The sequence below is a fragment of the Oncorhynchus gorbuscha genome, linkage group LG10 (genome assembly GCF_021184085.1).
Source record: "Oncorhynchus gorbuscha isolate QuinsamMale2020 ecotype Even-year linkage group LG10, OgorEven_v1.0, whole genome shotgun sequence".
NCBI lineage: Eukaryota > Metazoa > Chordata > Actinopteri > Salmoniformes > Salmonidae > Oncorhynchus > Oncorhynchus gorbuscha.
In genome coordinates, this window is record NC_060182.1 from 76,824,118 (window position 1) to 76,839,025 (window position 14,908).

The following is a 14,908-nucleotide window of genomic DNA, read 5'->3' on the forward strand; positions in this document are numbered from 1 at the left end:
AAACACACACCAATCAACCAGTCTCCGTTAACTTAAATCACATCTCATCCATGACATCTCAGATGATTGTAAGAGAAAAATAAATAAAAATAAAGATGCTGGTAAACAAATGCAGATGGCATGTTTGTTCCTATTTTGTTTTCTTCCTGCTCCTTCCTGTCTCTGTGTTGTGTTTCCCCCCTCTATCCCCTCCCCACCCTCTCCAAACCCCCCTCAGTTCTGCAGGAGTTCACATGATCAAACAAGGTACCCAGGTAATTACCACACATTGTCAAATAAAGCGACCGCTGATTCAAATGAGGAGTGAAATATCAAAGAGCAGCGTTGCCTTTGCAGCCAGCCACTTATCCACATAGGAGACAGAGAGGAGATCTGAAGAGTAAGGGGACCTGCCGAGAGGAGAGGCACTGACAACAGTCAGACACCAATTCTTTAGATAAATATCACCGTAACCAAACATGCTGGAGTTCACCTATTATAGAATAGTATAGCCTGTACCACAAGTTCTAGACGTCCATATTCAACACCTCGTATCCCCAGGGTGACTGTGAGAGCAACCTTACCAATAGATATTCTATTAGTTTCTGATTACACTTCTGGTTTACTACTCCATGAGTCAACTCAAAGGTCAAAGGTTGTCAATCTCACCAGTGAGTACGCTTGTTGTAGTGAAGCAGTGCCTTCTGGGCAATCAACGACTGCTGTATCTGTACATGCCAGGGTGTCACACAACATTCTATGGGATCTCATCACATGCAATGTTCTACCCATATAAATATATGATTTACTGGTACCTTGGTTTTTGATAACTAAATTATATTCAAAGAAGAGCAAGTAGGTAAATGATTGAGGGATATTTATGGGCTAGATTCTTAATGTTTCAACTGAATGTTGTGAAGGATACAAGTACAGCAGACAACCACACGTTTCATGTAATGCCCTCTTCAGAGTCGTTAGAAAGTGAATTGACTGCAACAACAAGGGAAAAGAGCAGCGAGACATTCCAGAATTGTTAGTCTTCGTTACATTACATTACATATATCTCATGATATTACCTAAGTTTGTGCACATCTGACACCGTGATTTGCCCACATCTTTCAAGAAACCTGAAGAACCACAAAATGAGTGGTAGGTAAATTCAATGATGACTGTAAATGTTGAGGAAATTCAATCAGAGAGGAACCGTTTCTGCTCCTGACGACTTGCAACTAGACAAGGAGTGTCGTGGGATTTCAGAACTGCGTTCAACCAGAGTACCTGTAATTTGACTTGCCACGTCTAAACGGAGGTTGAATGGGCGACATTGTGAAACAACAAATAAAATACTTGCAATGGTGTAGTGGGTGTGTTTCATGGTTGCAGGCGAAATAGTGTCTGAAAGAATGTTTGAGTGTTTAATACTACAAACACACACACTTCCCTCCCTCTGGCTTACTGAGGGCTCCTAGGGATACTTTACATGTAAATATTCATAGAGCAATAGGCTGGGCCCATTAATTATTAAGTACAGTAAAGAAGTGTAATACTTCAATGTTTAACATATGAATCTTATATTTTATTTGATGAGCTTGAAGATGAACAAGGAGGGGAAAGCCATTTCTCACAAATTGCCGTGTGATAAGCCTGAAGAACACACAATGGAGGGAATAAAGACAAGTTCACTATATCTCCTCCAGCTCCTGGCCATTTGGAATGAAATTCAAATGTGATGATATCTTCTTGGCCTCACGGAACATGCAGCCATTCTAAGAGGATGGGAGACTATAGCGTGTGTGTATACACACTTGACAGCTATTCTAGGGCAGATACACACACTCGTACACACACGGGAAATGAATCCATTTATTTGTCATGAATTCATATTGTGGGTATATTTGCGTGTGCATAACGCAGGCCCCAACAAATATTAACTACAGCGTCACAACGCAATTGTGCACTAAATTACACTTTTCTCTTAAAAACAAACTTGCAGGGCTTGTTTTATTATTTATTTCTTTCTTTTTTATTTCACCTTTATTTAACCAGGTTGGCCAGTTGGGAACAAGTTCTCATTTACAACTGCGACCTGGCCAAGATAAAGCAAAGCAGTGTGACCAAAACAACAACACAGAGTTACACATAAACACATGTACAGGCAATAACACAATAGAAAAATCTATGTACAGTGTGTGCAAATGTAGAAGATTAGAGAGGTAAGGCAATAAATAGGCCCTATAGGCAAAGTAATTACAATTTAGCATTAACACTGAAGTGATAGATGTGCAGATGATGATGTGCAGGTTGAGATACTGGGGTGCAAAAGAGCAAGAAGATAAATAACAATGCGTTTTATTTGTAGAAGGTTCATAGGTCACAGTACATTTGAGTATTTTTAAAATTATTTTTAGTCAGTTAGCAGACGCTCTTATTCAGAGCGACTTGCAGGAGCAATTAGGGTGAAGTGCCTTGCTCAAGGGCACAATGTCAGATTATTTTTCTCTTTTCCTCACCTAGTCAGCTCGGGGATCCCAACACTCTTAACTGCTAAGCTACCTGCCACCCAATAGAGCTTGATGTACTTTCACACTTGTCTTAATGCTCTCTGTAAGTTTCCAGGTGAACTGTGTCTGACCGCATTCCTCCTACCCTGCTCCTCTGAGCAGCTCCGGGGCCTGTGGCTAGACTCATGACAGATTGTCACAAGGAGATGGAACTCGAGTGGGGCCACTAGTGAGGACTAGGAAGACCAGAGTTTTGACATGTAAGAAGAACATTGAGGCTGTCTTTAACCTTCGGTTCTACTGAAATAGTGTTCATGTCCTGAATACGTAAACCTCAATGTGATGGTGATTTGAGAATTTGGAGTAGCTACAAAACAGAAAAGTAACAGCAAAGAGTACTTCTCTTTTCAATATATTCTAGTAAATGGTACATTATAGAAGCCCAATATTCAGTTTTATTCCCTTTGAGTCAGTTAGTTAAAAGTTATTCCATAAAATATTAAGTTACAGGAAGTAAAATGATACATAAATGAGTAATTGAACATTTCTATTCTGATTTCATACACATCTCTCATTTCCCAGTGCTATAATCCTCCACAAGCCCGAGAGCGAGCACAGCAGACAATGTAATACATAAGGAAATATTCCATTTTTCAAATGGAGATCAAATGTAATTGAATGCACATTTAACTATTGGCTCTCTCCATTGAGATTGTTTTAGGCGTGATAGTGAGAGCAGGGAGATTAAGTTGAGGGGAATGCCGATGGATGTTCAGGGGTTTTCATTTAAACGTTACATATTGTAAGTTGTATAGTGACAGTATGGGAGAATCACGGAATGTGAGTAGAATTATGACTAAGATACTGATATCAGCTCAATTTTCCCTTATGTTTGCACATTCTGTTGTAGCATTGTCATGAAAGAACTAGATATTTGTGTCTCTTCTATTGACACGAGTCAAAAGCAAAGATACTCATGCCATTATGTAAAAGATCAACATGTCTCAAAAGGAAGTACTTTGGGAGTGAAATTGAATGAAGAATTCCCCTTGCTAGCCGGTTTAGTCACTTGCCATCCCCATTATATGCCTGAGTATTGTATCTATTACCAATTCCCTCAGTGGAATGAGGATTCCATGTTCATCCTATCATTACCAAGTGGAAATATTGTAATCTATTAGTGTGAATGAGATCATTTTCCATTTTCTCACTTACTAATTAACCCAGGAAAAAAATGAATAAGGCAAATTGAGCCCATGCTATGGTTAACCAACTTTATTTCCAGTGGATCGTCAATATGCATGAGATACATTAAAGAAGGGAATCAAAGATGAGGCTCTTCACAAAGACACAACCCACTTCTTAATAAGAATATGCAAATGTATTCATTTTTGTTGTGCTCTAGTGTTAGCATAACATGTTCCTATACTGCTTGTGTACAAAACAGATGGTCTCTTTGGGATCTTTCCCTCAAAGGCAGTTCAGTCACAATATATTGTGCATGCGGTTTGGTAAGTATATTGTAGTTGCATTGAATTACAATGTATTTGGCAACAGCATGCAATGTTACGTGTTACTAATAAGTAGTTACATACAGAGTTACGTGTTACTAATAAGTAGTTACATACAGAGTTACGTGTTACTAATAAGTAGTTACATACAGAGTTACGTGTTACTAATAAGTAGTTACATACAGAGTTACGTGTTACTAATAAGTAGTTACATACAGAGTTACGTGTTACTAATAAGTAGTTACATACAGAGTTACGTGTTACTAATAAGTAGTTACATACAGAGTAACTACATACTGTAAAGTCAACTTAATATAACATTTTAAGTACTTCCATCATGACTTTCTATTTGGACATCAGAATTTTATCTGCCTAACATCGTGACTATCCTCATATGGACTTAAATGAATCCTGCATGACATAGCATCAAGGTAAATGGAGAAAAGAGTGAAATTGCAGCAACACATTCGCTTCATTTTCCAATGAGACAGTTGAGGAGTGGTTTGACAACGTGACAACCTGACAACCATTAAGAACGTTTGAGAATAGCTTGTATTACTTAACAGTACGTTTCCAGGGAGTTCCCGTCATGGCGATTCATGGATCAATGCCCAGGATAGAGGAATATGCAGCCATGACCTAATGTCTTCTGTCAAAATACACAACTAATGTATCAAAAGACTCTGCTTATTGGATTACATCTTAGTGACAGAAATGTAAAATACACCAAGATTGTCTTGGCTGTTCACCGCCTCTCAATTCAGACCATGGGAAACTGTAGAATCAACATTTTGGGTTGTAAACAACCCAGTTCTAGGTTATGTGAAATGCCCCAAAAATAGCAGGCAACTTTGGTATCACAGCTATATTCTTTGTTCCTCGCTGCATTAAAAAAAAAATGCTAACTATATCTGAACATGATATCCTGGTTACACGTTCTTCCCCTTTAATATTCACTGGTGGTTAATTATTAAAGGTATGTATTTGAATTATAAATATACTAGTTATACAGCAGTAGGCAGAGCAGTCATATAGCCTCAGGCTAAACCCGTCCATTACCCATTATTTCCCAGCCTCCTGCCTCCATCTCCCTGCTTCCTAGCTCTATGTCATCTCCAAAAACAGCCAGGCATTCCTTTGTACTTGCCTACCCCACTCCCCACTTTGGCCACCACATACATATAAAAAACCACCCCCTCGATATGTATGGGTGCAGCCTCCTTGAAGTAGGGTGTCACACTTGTCTTAAATATAATGAATCGCTATATCTTCAAGGCGTCCCCGGCTCCCAAACTCTCCCCACAGAATCCTGCCTAGTCCTCGCCGCCTGTTTCCAGCCCCTTCCCAGCAATCTTACATGTCACAAATCATCCTATGATGAGGGTTTTACTGTAAATCATTAACATTGTCAGAAATGACTGTGCCAAGACAGGAAAGAGCCCAGAGATGCAGCCAAGACATGCGTGATAGGAATAAGGAATGGTAAACAAAGAAGCCATGCTGCCTTGTATGCCCCATATCTCTCGCTCCTTCGCATCATCCTGCCTCTGTTTGCTAGCTCATCTCTATCTCATCCTGCCTCTGTTTGCTAGCTCATCTCTATCTCATCCTGCCTCTGTTTGCTAGCTCATCTCTATCTCATCCTGCCTCTGTTTACTAGCTCATCTCTATCTCATCCTGCTTCTGTTTGCTAGCTCATCTCTATCTCATCCTGCCTCTGTTTGCTAGCTCATCTCTGTCTCATCCTGCCTCTGTTTACTAGCTAATCTCTATCTCATCCTGCCTGTGTTTACTAGCTCACCTCTGTCTCATCCTGCCTCTGTTTGCTAGCTCATCTCTGTCTCATCATGCCTCTGTTTGCTAGCTCATCTATGTCTCATCCTGCCTCTGTTTGCTAGCTCATCTCTGTCTCATCCTGCCTCTGTTTGCTAGCTCATCTCTATCTCATCCTGCCTCTGTTTGCTAGCTCATCTCTGTCTCATCCTGCCTCTGTTTGCTAGCTCATCTCTATCTCATCCTGCCTCTGTTTGCTAGCTAATCTCTGTCTCATCCTGCCTGTGTTTACTAGCTCATCTCTGTCTCATCCTGCCTCTGTTTACTAGCTCATATCTATCTCATCCTGCCTCTGTTTACTAGCTCATATCTATCTCATCCTGCCTCTGTTTGCTAGCTCATATCTATCTCATCCTGCCTCTATTTACTAGCTCATCTCTGTCTCATCCTGCCTCTGTTTACTAGCTCATCTCTCTCTCATCCTGCCTCTGTTTACTAGCTCATCTCTGTTCTGTTTACTAGCTCATATCTATCTCATCCTGCCTGTGTTTGCTAGCTCATCTCTGTCTCATCCTGCCTCTGTTTACTAGCTCATCTCTGTCTCATCCTGCCTCTGTTTGCTAGCTCATATCTATCTCATCCTGCCTGTGTTTGCTAGCTCATCTCTGTCTCATCCTGCCTCTGTTTACTAGCTCATCTCTGTCTCATCCTGCCTCTGTTTACTAGCTCATATCTATCTCATCCTGCCTCTGTTTACTAGCTCATCTCTGTCTCATCCTGCCTCTGTTTGCTAGCTCATCTCTGTCTCATCCTGCCTCTGTTTACTAGCTCATCTCTGTCTCATCCTGCCTCTGTTTGCTAGCTCATCTCTGTCTCATCCTGCCTCTGTTTGCTAGCTCATCTCTGTCTCATCCTGCCTCTGTTTGCTAGCTCATCTCTGTCTCATCCTGCCTCTGTTTGCTAGCTAATCTCTGTCTCATCCTGCCTGTGTTTGCTAGCTCATCTCTGTCTCATCCTGCCTCTGTTTACTAGCTCATCTCTGTCTCATCCTGCCTCTGTTTGCTAGCTCATCTCTGTCTCATCCTGCCTCTGTTTACTAGCTCATATCTATCTCATCCTGCCTCTGTTTGCTAGCTCATATCTATCTCTTCCTGCCTCTGTTTGCTAGCTCATCTCTGTCTCATCCTGCCTCTGTTTGCTAGCTCATCTCTGTCTCATCCTGCCTCTGTTTACTAGCTCATATCTATCTCATCCTGCCTCTGTTTGCTAGCTCATATCTATCTCATCCTGCCTCTGTTTGCTAGCTCATCTCTGTCTCATCCTGCCTCTGTTTGCTATCTCATATCTATCTCATCCTGCCTCTGTTTGCTAGCTCATCTCTGTCTCATCCTGCCTCTGTTTGCTAGCTCATATCTATCTCATCCTGCCTCTGTTTGCTAGCTCATCTCTGTCTCTCCTTGGAATTTCTGAGTAGGAAAGTATGGAGGGAAGAAGTATAGAATCTGTCAAACATCAAGTTAAAGTTATTTTCCAGCTCTTTTTCTAGTTTGGTAGAATTTGTGTTTGGGGTTTTTGTTTTTCTCTTGCAACCAAGTGGGAGTTGTTGAGATACAGTATGGTTATATTTTCTTAATACAAATTATCATTATTTTTTTTTGTTGGTGTAAGACTTATTTCCCCCACTAACACATGAAATAACCATTCATACACTGCTACCTATCCACTTTCTCATTCTACTACCAATAAGCACACATATCTTAAGGAAATACTCTTACCTACGCTGCAATCCATCAAGCGGATTACTCATTTTCTCCCAATTTCCGCTGCTCTCCTATGAAACCAAAGAATGATTGATAACAGAGGAAGGAAAAGCACAGTGGTACTGTTTTTAACCTTGCTACAGTTATTCATCCGCTTTATGCCAATGAAGGTAATAAAGGAGACAATGAATTAGTCATTAAATCACAGGTCAGTTTATTGGAATCCCTGATTGAACTTTGACGTTTTGCCTCCAAGTAGGTGATTATTAACGCGACTGACAAATACAGACCTTTCTCATCTCAAAGTCTTTACCACATCATCTCTGAATAATCACATGTACAATAGCCTACATATTACAGAGGTAATGCCACCATTACTGATCAAAGCTTCAGACTTCAGTTTGCCGTTGGATTGTGGCCTGAATTGAGTTGTCTGACTGTCATGGTGCCAGCCTAGTGGGAGGATGAAGATAGGGTGACCCCCTCTTTAACAAAGTCTTTCTACGAAAACATGGAAGGCTACATGGTCAAACAGGCAAACAGAATCCCCTACATAGCAGAATAAAGAGATCTGAGGCTGAAAGGCAGTGTTATCGTAAACAGTGTACGCCACTTCATTTGGCTATAGACAGGTTAGGTCAATTGAATAAGGGACGGGCTATACCATAGAAATAAAAATGGGTTGTATGAGGTAGATAGTCTCTCTCTCCTCCCCTGCTGACCCTACATGGTTCATGTTCGTGGCCTTCCCCCTGTCCCTGTTGCCAAGGGATGCTACTGATGAGAGTGCTGACTTATGTTTGTCACCATTTATTAAGTCATGTGGTTGTTGGCTCCGCTTCAAGAGAAGTAACAGAGTGAGACCTTGGATGCCTGCTGGAGCCCGAACAGAGTAATGACTGTGACTGGATAGGGGATTATGAAGGGGTTCAACCATTTCAGACGTACTGTTGGAAGAGGATCTATGGGAATTGGAGCTGTGTGTAAAAATACCACTATGTCAGTGGGGATCTCAGACAGGCAATACTACTCTGCATACAAAATCCTCTTACATCACCCAAATGCAGATTTGCCTCTAAAATAATAATGTGTGTGTATTTATACTTTGATTTATACAAAAGATCCATCTAACTTGTATTAATACATCTTAGTTAGTCTTGGGTCAGCTTAAAAAAAAATGGATCCTGACCCAGAGTCCATGATTCACTAACGGCATGTCAGGCTCTATGGGAAGCCACTTATCACTACGCCTGACTTCAGAGGGACTGGAGAGATGGAGAGGGGAGTTTATGTCTTTAACAAACCAACCCAGGCCTGTGTATGTTATGTCTACTCCTTGGGAATCCGGAGGAATTACAATTAGAGATAGCTGGAAAAGTTGAGCTCACGGGTTTTGTGGGAACATGGGGGTTAGTGGGGACATTGTGTTTTGAGGGGACATGGGGGTTAGTGGGGACATTGTGTTTTGTGGGGATATGGGGGTTAGTGGGGACCATGTGTTTTGAGGGGACATGGGGGTTAGTGGGGACATTGTGTTTTGAGGGGACATGGGGGTTAGTGGGGACATAGTGTTTTGAGGGAACATGGGGGTTTGTGGAAACCAGGAGTCTTGATGGATTCGTACCTCTGTAATTTCTTGTTTACAGACTTGTGTACAAGCTGTCATCCCACACCCTCCTATCCCTCAACTAAGCAGAACCTTCCTTCCCTGCCATTTGCTCTCTCCCTTTTTCCGACTCTCGCCCTCCATTTCCCTTACTCCCTCTCCCTGTCTCATTGGCGGTAGCCCCGATGAGCGCCATGACTCTAATGAGTGAAATTGCTTATGAAGGGAATCTGTTTCTGATGGTGGGCCATGATTAATGTGCTTTGACAACATGTCTTCCCTCCAGGTGCTTTGCTCAGTTACGACAGCTGCGTGACGTAACCTCCTCAAAGACACCCATCTCTCACAGGGGGAGCTGCCTCCCATGGGGGAGGTGATGTAGTCTATCTAGAGAGTGGTTTATTTCTGCTCATGAAAAGGAGGAAGTAAACATCACCTCTAAGTTCATTGTGCCAGCACAGCATTGGTACTGCATGATGAAAGGTATCTAAGCCGTGATAAAGTTATGGTGAGTAGGTGTGAATGCTGGCTGGCCTGGAGCACAAGGGGCCAGTGTGGGGACGCACACAGTTCAGCCCCAGCCTCAGCTGTTGGCTTGCATCCGTTTCAGCACTGGTGTATGTTTCAGGAGAGTCCTGTTAACGATGAGAGATTGGCCACAACTAAAGGCCATTTATGAATGTCTTATTAATGCTACATGAAAATAGGCCTTGTTTAAAACATACTTTCAAGCAACTAAGCCAACGGCACAGAAAATGTGCTTTAGACCCTAAAGCATAAACTGCTTATAGCTCGGTGCATTAAAAGTTACTTTCAGCCATACATCATTGTACCATTAAAGTGTCTACATACATCCAGAGACTGTAGATTGATTCTATGTTATGTGGATGTAGTTAATGCTACTATTTGTCAGCAAACTCCTCTCATATTTAGAGGCTTAATTCCCATAACATAAAAGTGTAATAGGCATATTGCTCCTTACATCTTCATAGAAAAGTATGTAGCCCAACATACTCCTTTAATTTGAACTTTTCATCTCAATAAAGTATGCACCATTATCTAGAGAATTCTGACCAATGATCCGACTAGCCCTAACAATCTTCTTCTCGTTTATGGCCTGGTATCTCATTGTCGAAGTGATGAGACCTCACTAAGCCAATGAGCTTCAACAAAATGTATGTCATTGCCCGGGCTTAGCTAGCGTAAATGATCCTAGAATAACATGGAGCATATTGGGCAGTCAGCAGAGGCCTGGAAGGCCATACCTGTTCCAGACAAGTAAGCTTTAAGATCATGGCTTTATGGGGGAAGTAATGACCAAGTTCATGAGCGGTGGACAGGTGACCAGCTGACCATATGGAGAGAGGGAGAATAGGGGGGGTAGTTAGAGGATGGCAGAGCAGAAGAAATTGAGATATTATTCAGTTATTTGTGATATGAAACGGATATGATGAGGGAAAGTGGAGAGCAATGTGAATAGATAAGCAGAACGGGTATATTTGTGGGAGAATGCATGGTCTGTGGGAGTATGTCAAGTCTAAATACCATGCACCATGAATATTATGGTCTGAAGGACCAATGGTACATGGATCATCCCATGTATGGTCAAAGCGCTATATTGTCATGAGGCCATCTGATGTATTGCGAATTACCCTCAATCGATATTTTGGGTGGAGCCAGACACTTAGTGTACCCACAACCCTTCTACTGTGGTCTGACACCATCTCTAATTGCATGCGACTTTTATTCCGAATCAATTCCTGGTAATTTCCGCCATAAAGATGACTCGTCAGCCCGTTCCTGACAGATGCTGAGCAATGAGAAGGGGAAAAGAGAGAGAACATTTTTTTGTTTAAAAATGCTCCATTTCAGCATGACAATCATTTACAGAACAAAGAGCAATCAAACTATGTGTTTATTTTTAATTTTCCACCCATATTTTATCTCCACATTTGTCGCTCGTCATGAGGAGGCTTCTCTATGCGAGCGGATGGGGAGGGGCAGATGGAGAGATGGAGGAAGAAGGGGGGGGGGCGGATCTGCGATGGTGGTAAGAACATTATCACAGTCTTCTATTTCTGCCTGTCTATAACCTACATTCATAAGCCTTAGCCCTGGTGTTAAACGTCTCTGGAGCACAGATAATGTTCATTTTCTGGCAGAAGACAGGTTGACGGCTGACAGGGAGAGAGACAGAATAAATGATGGGGTTCCATCAGGGTGCCTCTAAGGCGTATTAGGAGGGGGTGGCGGCGAGGGGGACTCTGGATCCCTGGTCCCAAACACGGGATGAATAATAATTTTGTCACTTCGGCGCCGGGTCACCCATCACTGTCTAACACATGCAGCTGATTAATTGTTAGAATGGATCAACATTATGTCCTTCTGCGGCGACTCTTTTAATTGTGTCCCCCCATTCACCCTCCGTCACCCCCCTCCACCTTGCTCATCTCTCTTAATGTAATGACTGGGCGGCTGCTTGGAGCAGGACACGTGGTTGGTTATATCTCAGGTTGGTTATATCTCAGGTTGGTGGGACACTAAAATACAATTTTCACATTTGTTGATGTTTTGAAATTTCCCCTTAATGTACGCAGATTTCATTTCTGATGAGGGATTATTTGACAGCTCATTTTGCCTGAGATTTATGTGCCGCTCTCTATCTCCTGACTGCAGTGCCACACTTATCTTTAATAAAAGAGATGATGACATGAATCTTGTTTTGTCAGTGGCCGTGACTAAGACATTACATGCATTGTATAGGGGAAGTAAACACTCTTCACGCCCCTCTCTACTTCACTAGGTCACGGCGAAGAGAGAGAGAGAAGTAAACACTCTTCACGCCCCTCTCTACTTCACTAGATCACGGCAAAGAGAGAGGGAAGAAGTAAACACTCTTCACGCCCCTCTCTACTTCACTAGATCACGGCGAAGAGAGAGAAGAAGTAAACACTTCACGCCCCTCTACTTCACTAGATCACAGCGAAGAGAGAGAGAAGAAGTAAACACTCTTCACGCCCCTCTCTACTTCACTAGATCACGGCGAAGAGAGAGAAGAAGTAAACACTATTCACGCCCCTCTACTTCACTAGATCACGGCGTAGAGAGAGAAGACGTAAACACTCTTCACACCCCTCTCTACTTCACTAGATCACGGCGAAGAGAGAGGGAAGAAGTAAACACTCTTCACGCCCCTCTCTACTTCACTAGATCACGGCGAAGAGAGAGAGAAGAAGTAAACAATCTTCACGCCCCTCTACTTCACTAGATCACGGCGAAGAGAGAGAGAAGAAGGAAACCCTCATTATATTTATCATCATTTCACATCTGCTGTTTTTGAAGCAATATGCCATGAGGTCATGAAGTGTATTACAACTGTGCATCAATTCAATTGATTTGTGGCTGGAGTAACTAATTCCTTGAGTACATTTTAGAAAAACAAGCAGTGAGCCTTGAAATTGCAATTCCATAAAGGCTTTAAATTACTGAGTACAGAATCAAGAACTTGCCCGATGTGCCTTGCATGGTGGTTGTGTTATAGAGAGTGACAGTGCTCCCTGAGATTGAGTCAATAAAAACGGAGATGGGTGAGCAATATACTCAAACAAGGAGAGAGAGGAGAGAAAGGAAATTAAGTTGGGCTGGCTACGTGACGAGGAGGAACGACAAGCTCAGCATCTCCCCTTCATCTCTTTTCACCCTTTTACCTGTGAGAATGCCTTTGAGAGGACATTTCCTCTCTCTTTCTCCTCCTCTCTCTTCACCTCTCTTTCTCCTCCTCTCTCTTTCTCCTCCTCTCTCTTCACCTCTCTTTCTCCCCCTCTATCTTTCTCCTCCTCTCTCTTCACCTCTCTTTCTCCTCCTCTCTCTCTCTCTCCATATATCTCTTTCTTTACATCTCTCACCCACCAATCCATCTCTCTCTCTCTCTCTCTCTCTGTCTCTCTCTCTGAGCCTCTCATCCCTTCTTCCCAGAGGTGGAGTTGGTGGATGGATGCCAACGTTGCACGCTCCATGCCAAGCCTCCTCAATCAGACACAGTTAAAGTGATATGCATCTCATCATTAGGGTGGATTTGTACTGCCATTTTCTGGGTGGGAGGCCAATCCACCCCACCTTCCCTCTTATCCCTCCACCTCCATATTGCAAATTCTTTCCCCCTCCCTCTTTAAACACCTGCTATGAAGTTGTTTGTATCGTGATAAGGGTGGACTGCATGGGAACAGTGATCGCTCAACACATAGTCAAGTCTCTCATTTTCTTTTTTTTATTTGCTACATCCCACCTTACCAGGATGTTTAACAGCATTTAGGACTAGATTAATATTTCATGTCATACTTTCCAGCCTCTCGCACCTACTCCCTCCTCTCTCTTACTCTCTCCCCCAACCCCTCCCTCCCGCTCTCTCTCCATCGAGCTCTCTTGGAAGTCATTTGGGACCAAGTTGAACAAGATTCTCATATCAGGTAAATGAATATCTTTATCGCTGAGGCAGGAGAAGGGCTGCTGGGAGAGCTGGGGAGAGTAATCACACAGAGCAAACAGGCATGGGGAAACAGAGAGGCTCTCTTTAATAACGGCCACCTCTTACTCTCACACAGAGAGCCAGGGAGAGAGAGGGTGTAGGCTTACTGTAGGGATGCTTAAGAATCACTGGCCTCGCTATGGTTTTGCAATTACCTTTAACCTTTAGTGAGACTGTGTGGTATAAAGGCATAAGCAGATGTTCTTGTACTGACCTGATAGTAGTAGACAGTCAATGAATAATCACGTTGTTCTACAATTTCATTCACTTTCACACGGACTCTTTCACTCTTATAGCAATGGTGGCTTTACAAACAAGACAATATACCTTGTTGATTTGCATTTTGCAATAATATTTTATGAATACATTTTTGCCCCGGCTGTGAAAACACCTGAGATACTCAGAGAGGTTGTGGTTTAGGTGAACTGACTGTCAGTTTGACCGTGACACATTGATGACTACATGTATGTGTGGATTCCTAGAAAACCACAAGTGGAAGGGGACTTCGTCATCCTATTTTTCACTTTTGCCCATAACAATTTAAGATAGACTAGAGTGTTTCTGTAGAATTAGACAGACCCAGAGAGCTAATTCCCATAATTTCTCATCAGGCAGTATGTAAAACAAAAGCACTCAGTTCACGTTATTAAAATACCCAATAACAGTTGATTTAATGGCTATAAAATGTGTTAATTAGAGGGTCATATTTAAGAAATATTGAAAGTATACCTAAAAGTGTCACTTTTATTGTGAAGGAACAGGATAATATAATCTAAAAAGGGTGTGATTATATCCAAGATTTGTCCTCCAGCATTATCTAGGAGAGCTCGTAAAGAGCTGACATTTAATATGATGCTTTCAGTCAGTTTAATTGAATTTTAATTGCCACTTTGGGCAGAAGGTTTAGATCTGATCAATAAAATATTAAAGATTTGGTGCTTTGGCGTGGAGCAGTCTCCGGTTGCCTGGTGCAATGCATCCTGGGAAGGGGTATAGACTAAAATGTGTGTTTATGCGGATGTTGGGGAGCCAATATCTCCCTGTTTTCTCTGAGTTTTTCCAACATGTCCTATGTGGATAAATAACACAAGGAGAACAAGCAAGGAAAGTGCAGATTCCATTAATTACATTGGTGTGGAAGAGAAGAGAAGAATGGTCGGTCACCTTCAGAGGAGAGGCCTTTAATGTGCCAGAGCTATAAACATTTTAAAATGTCACACCTCGGGAAGACAGCGTCAGGCCAGAGCCAGGCC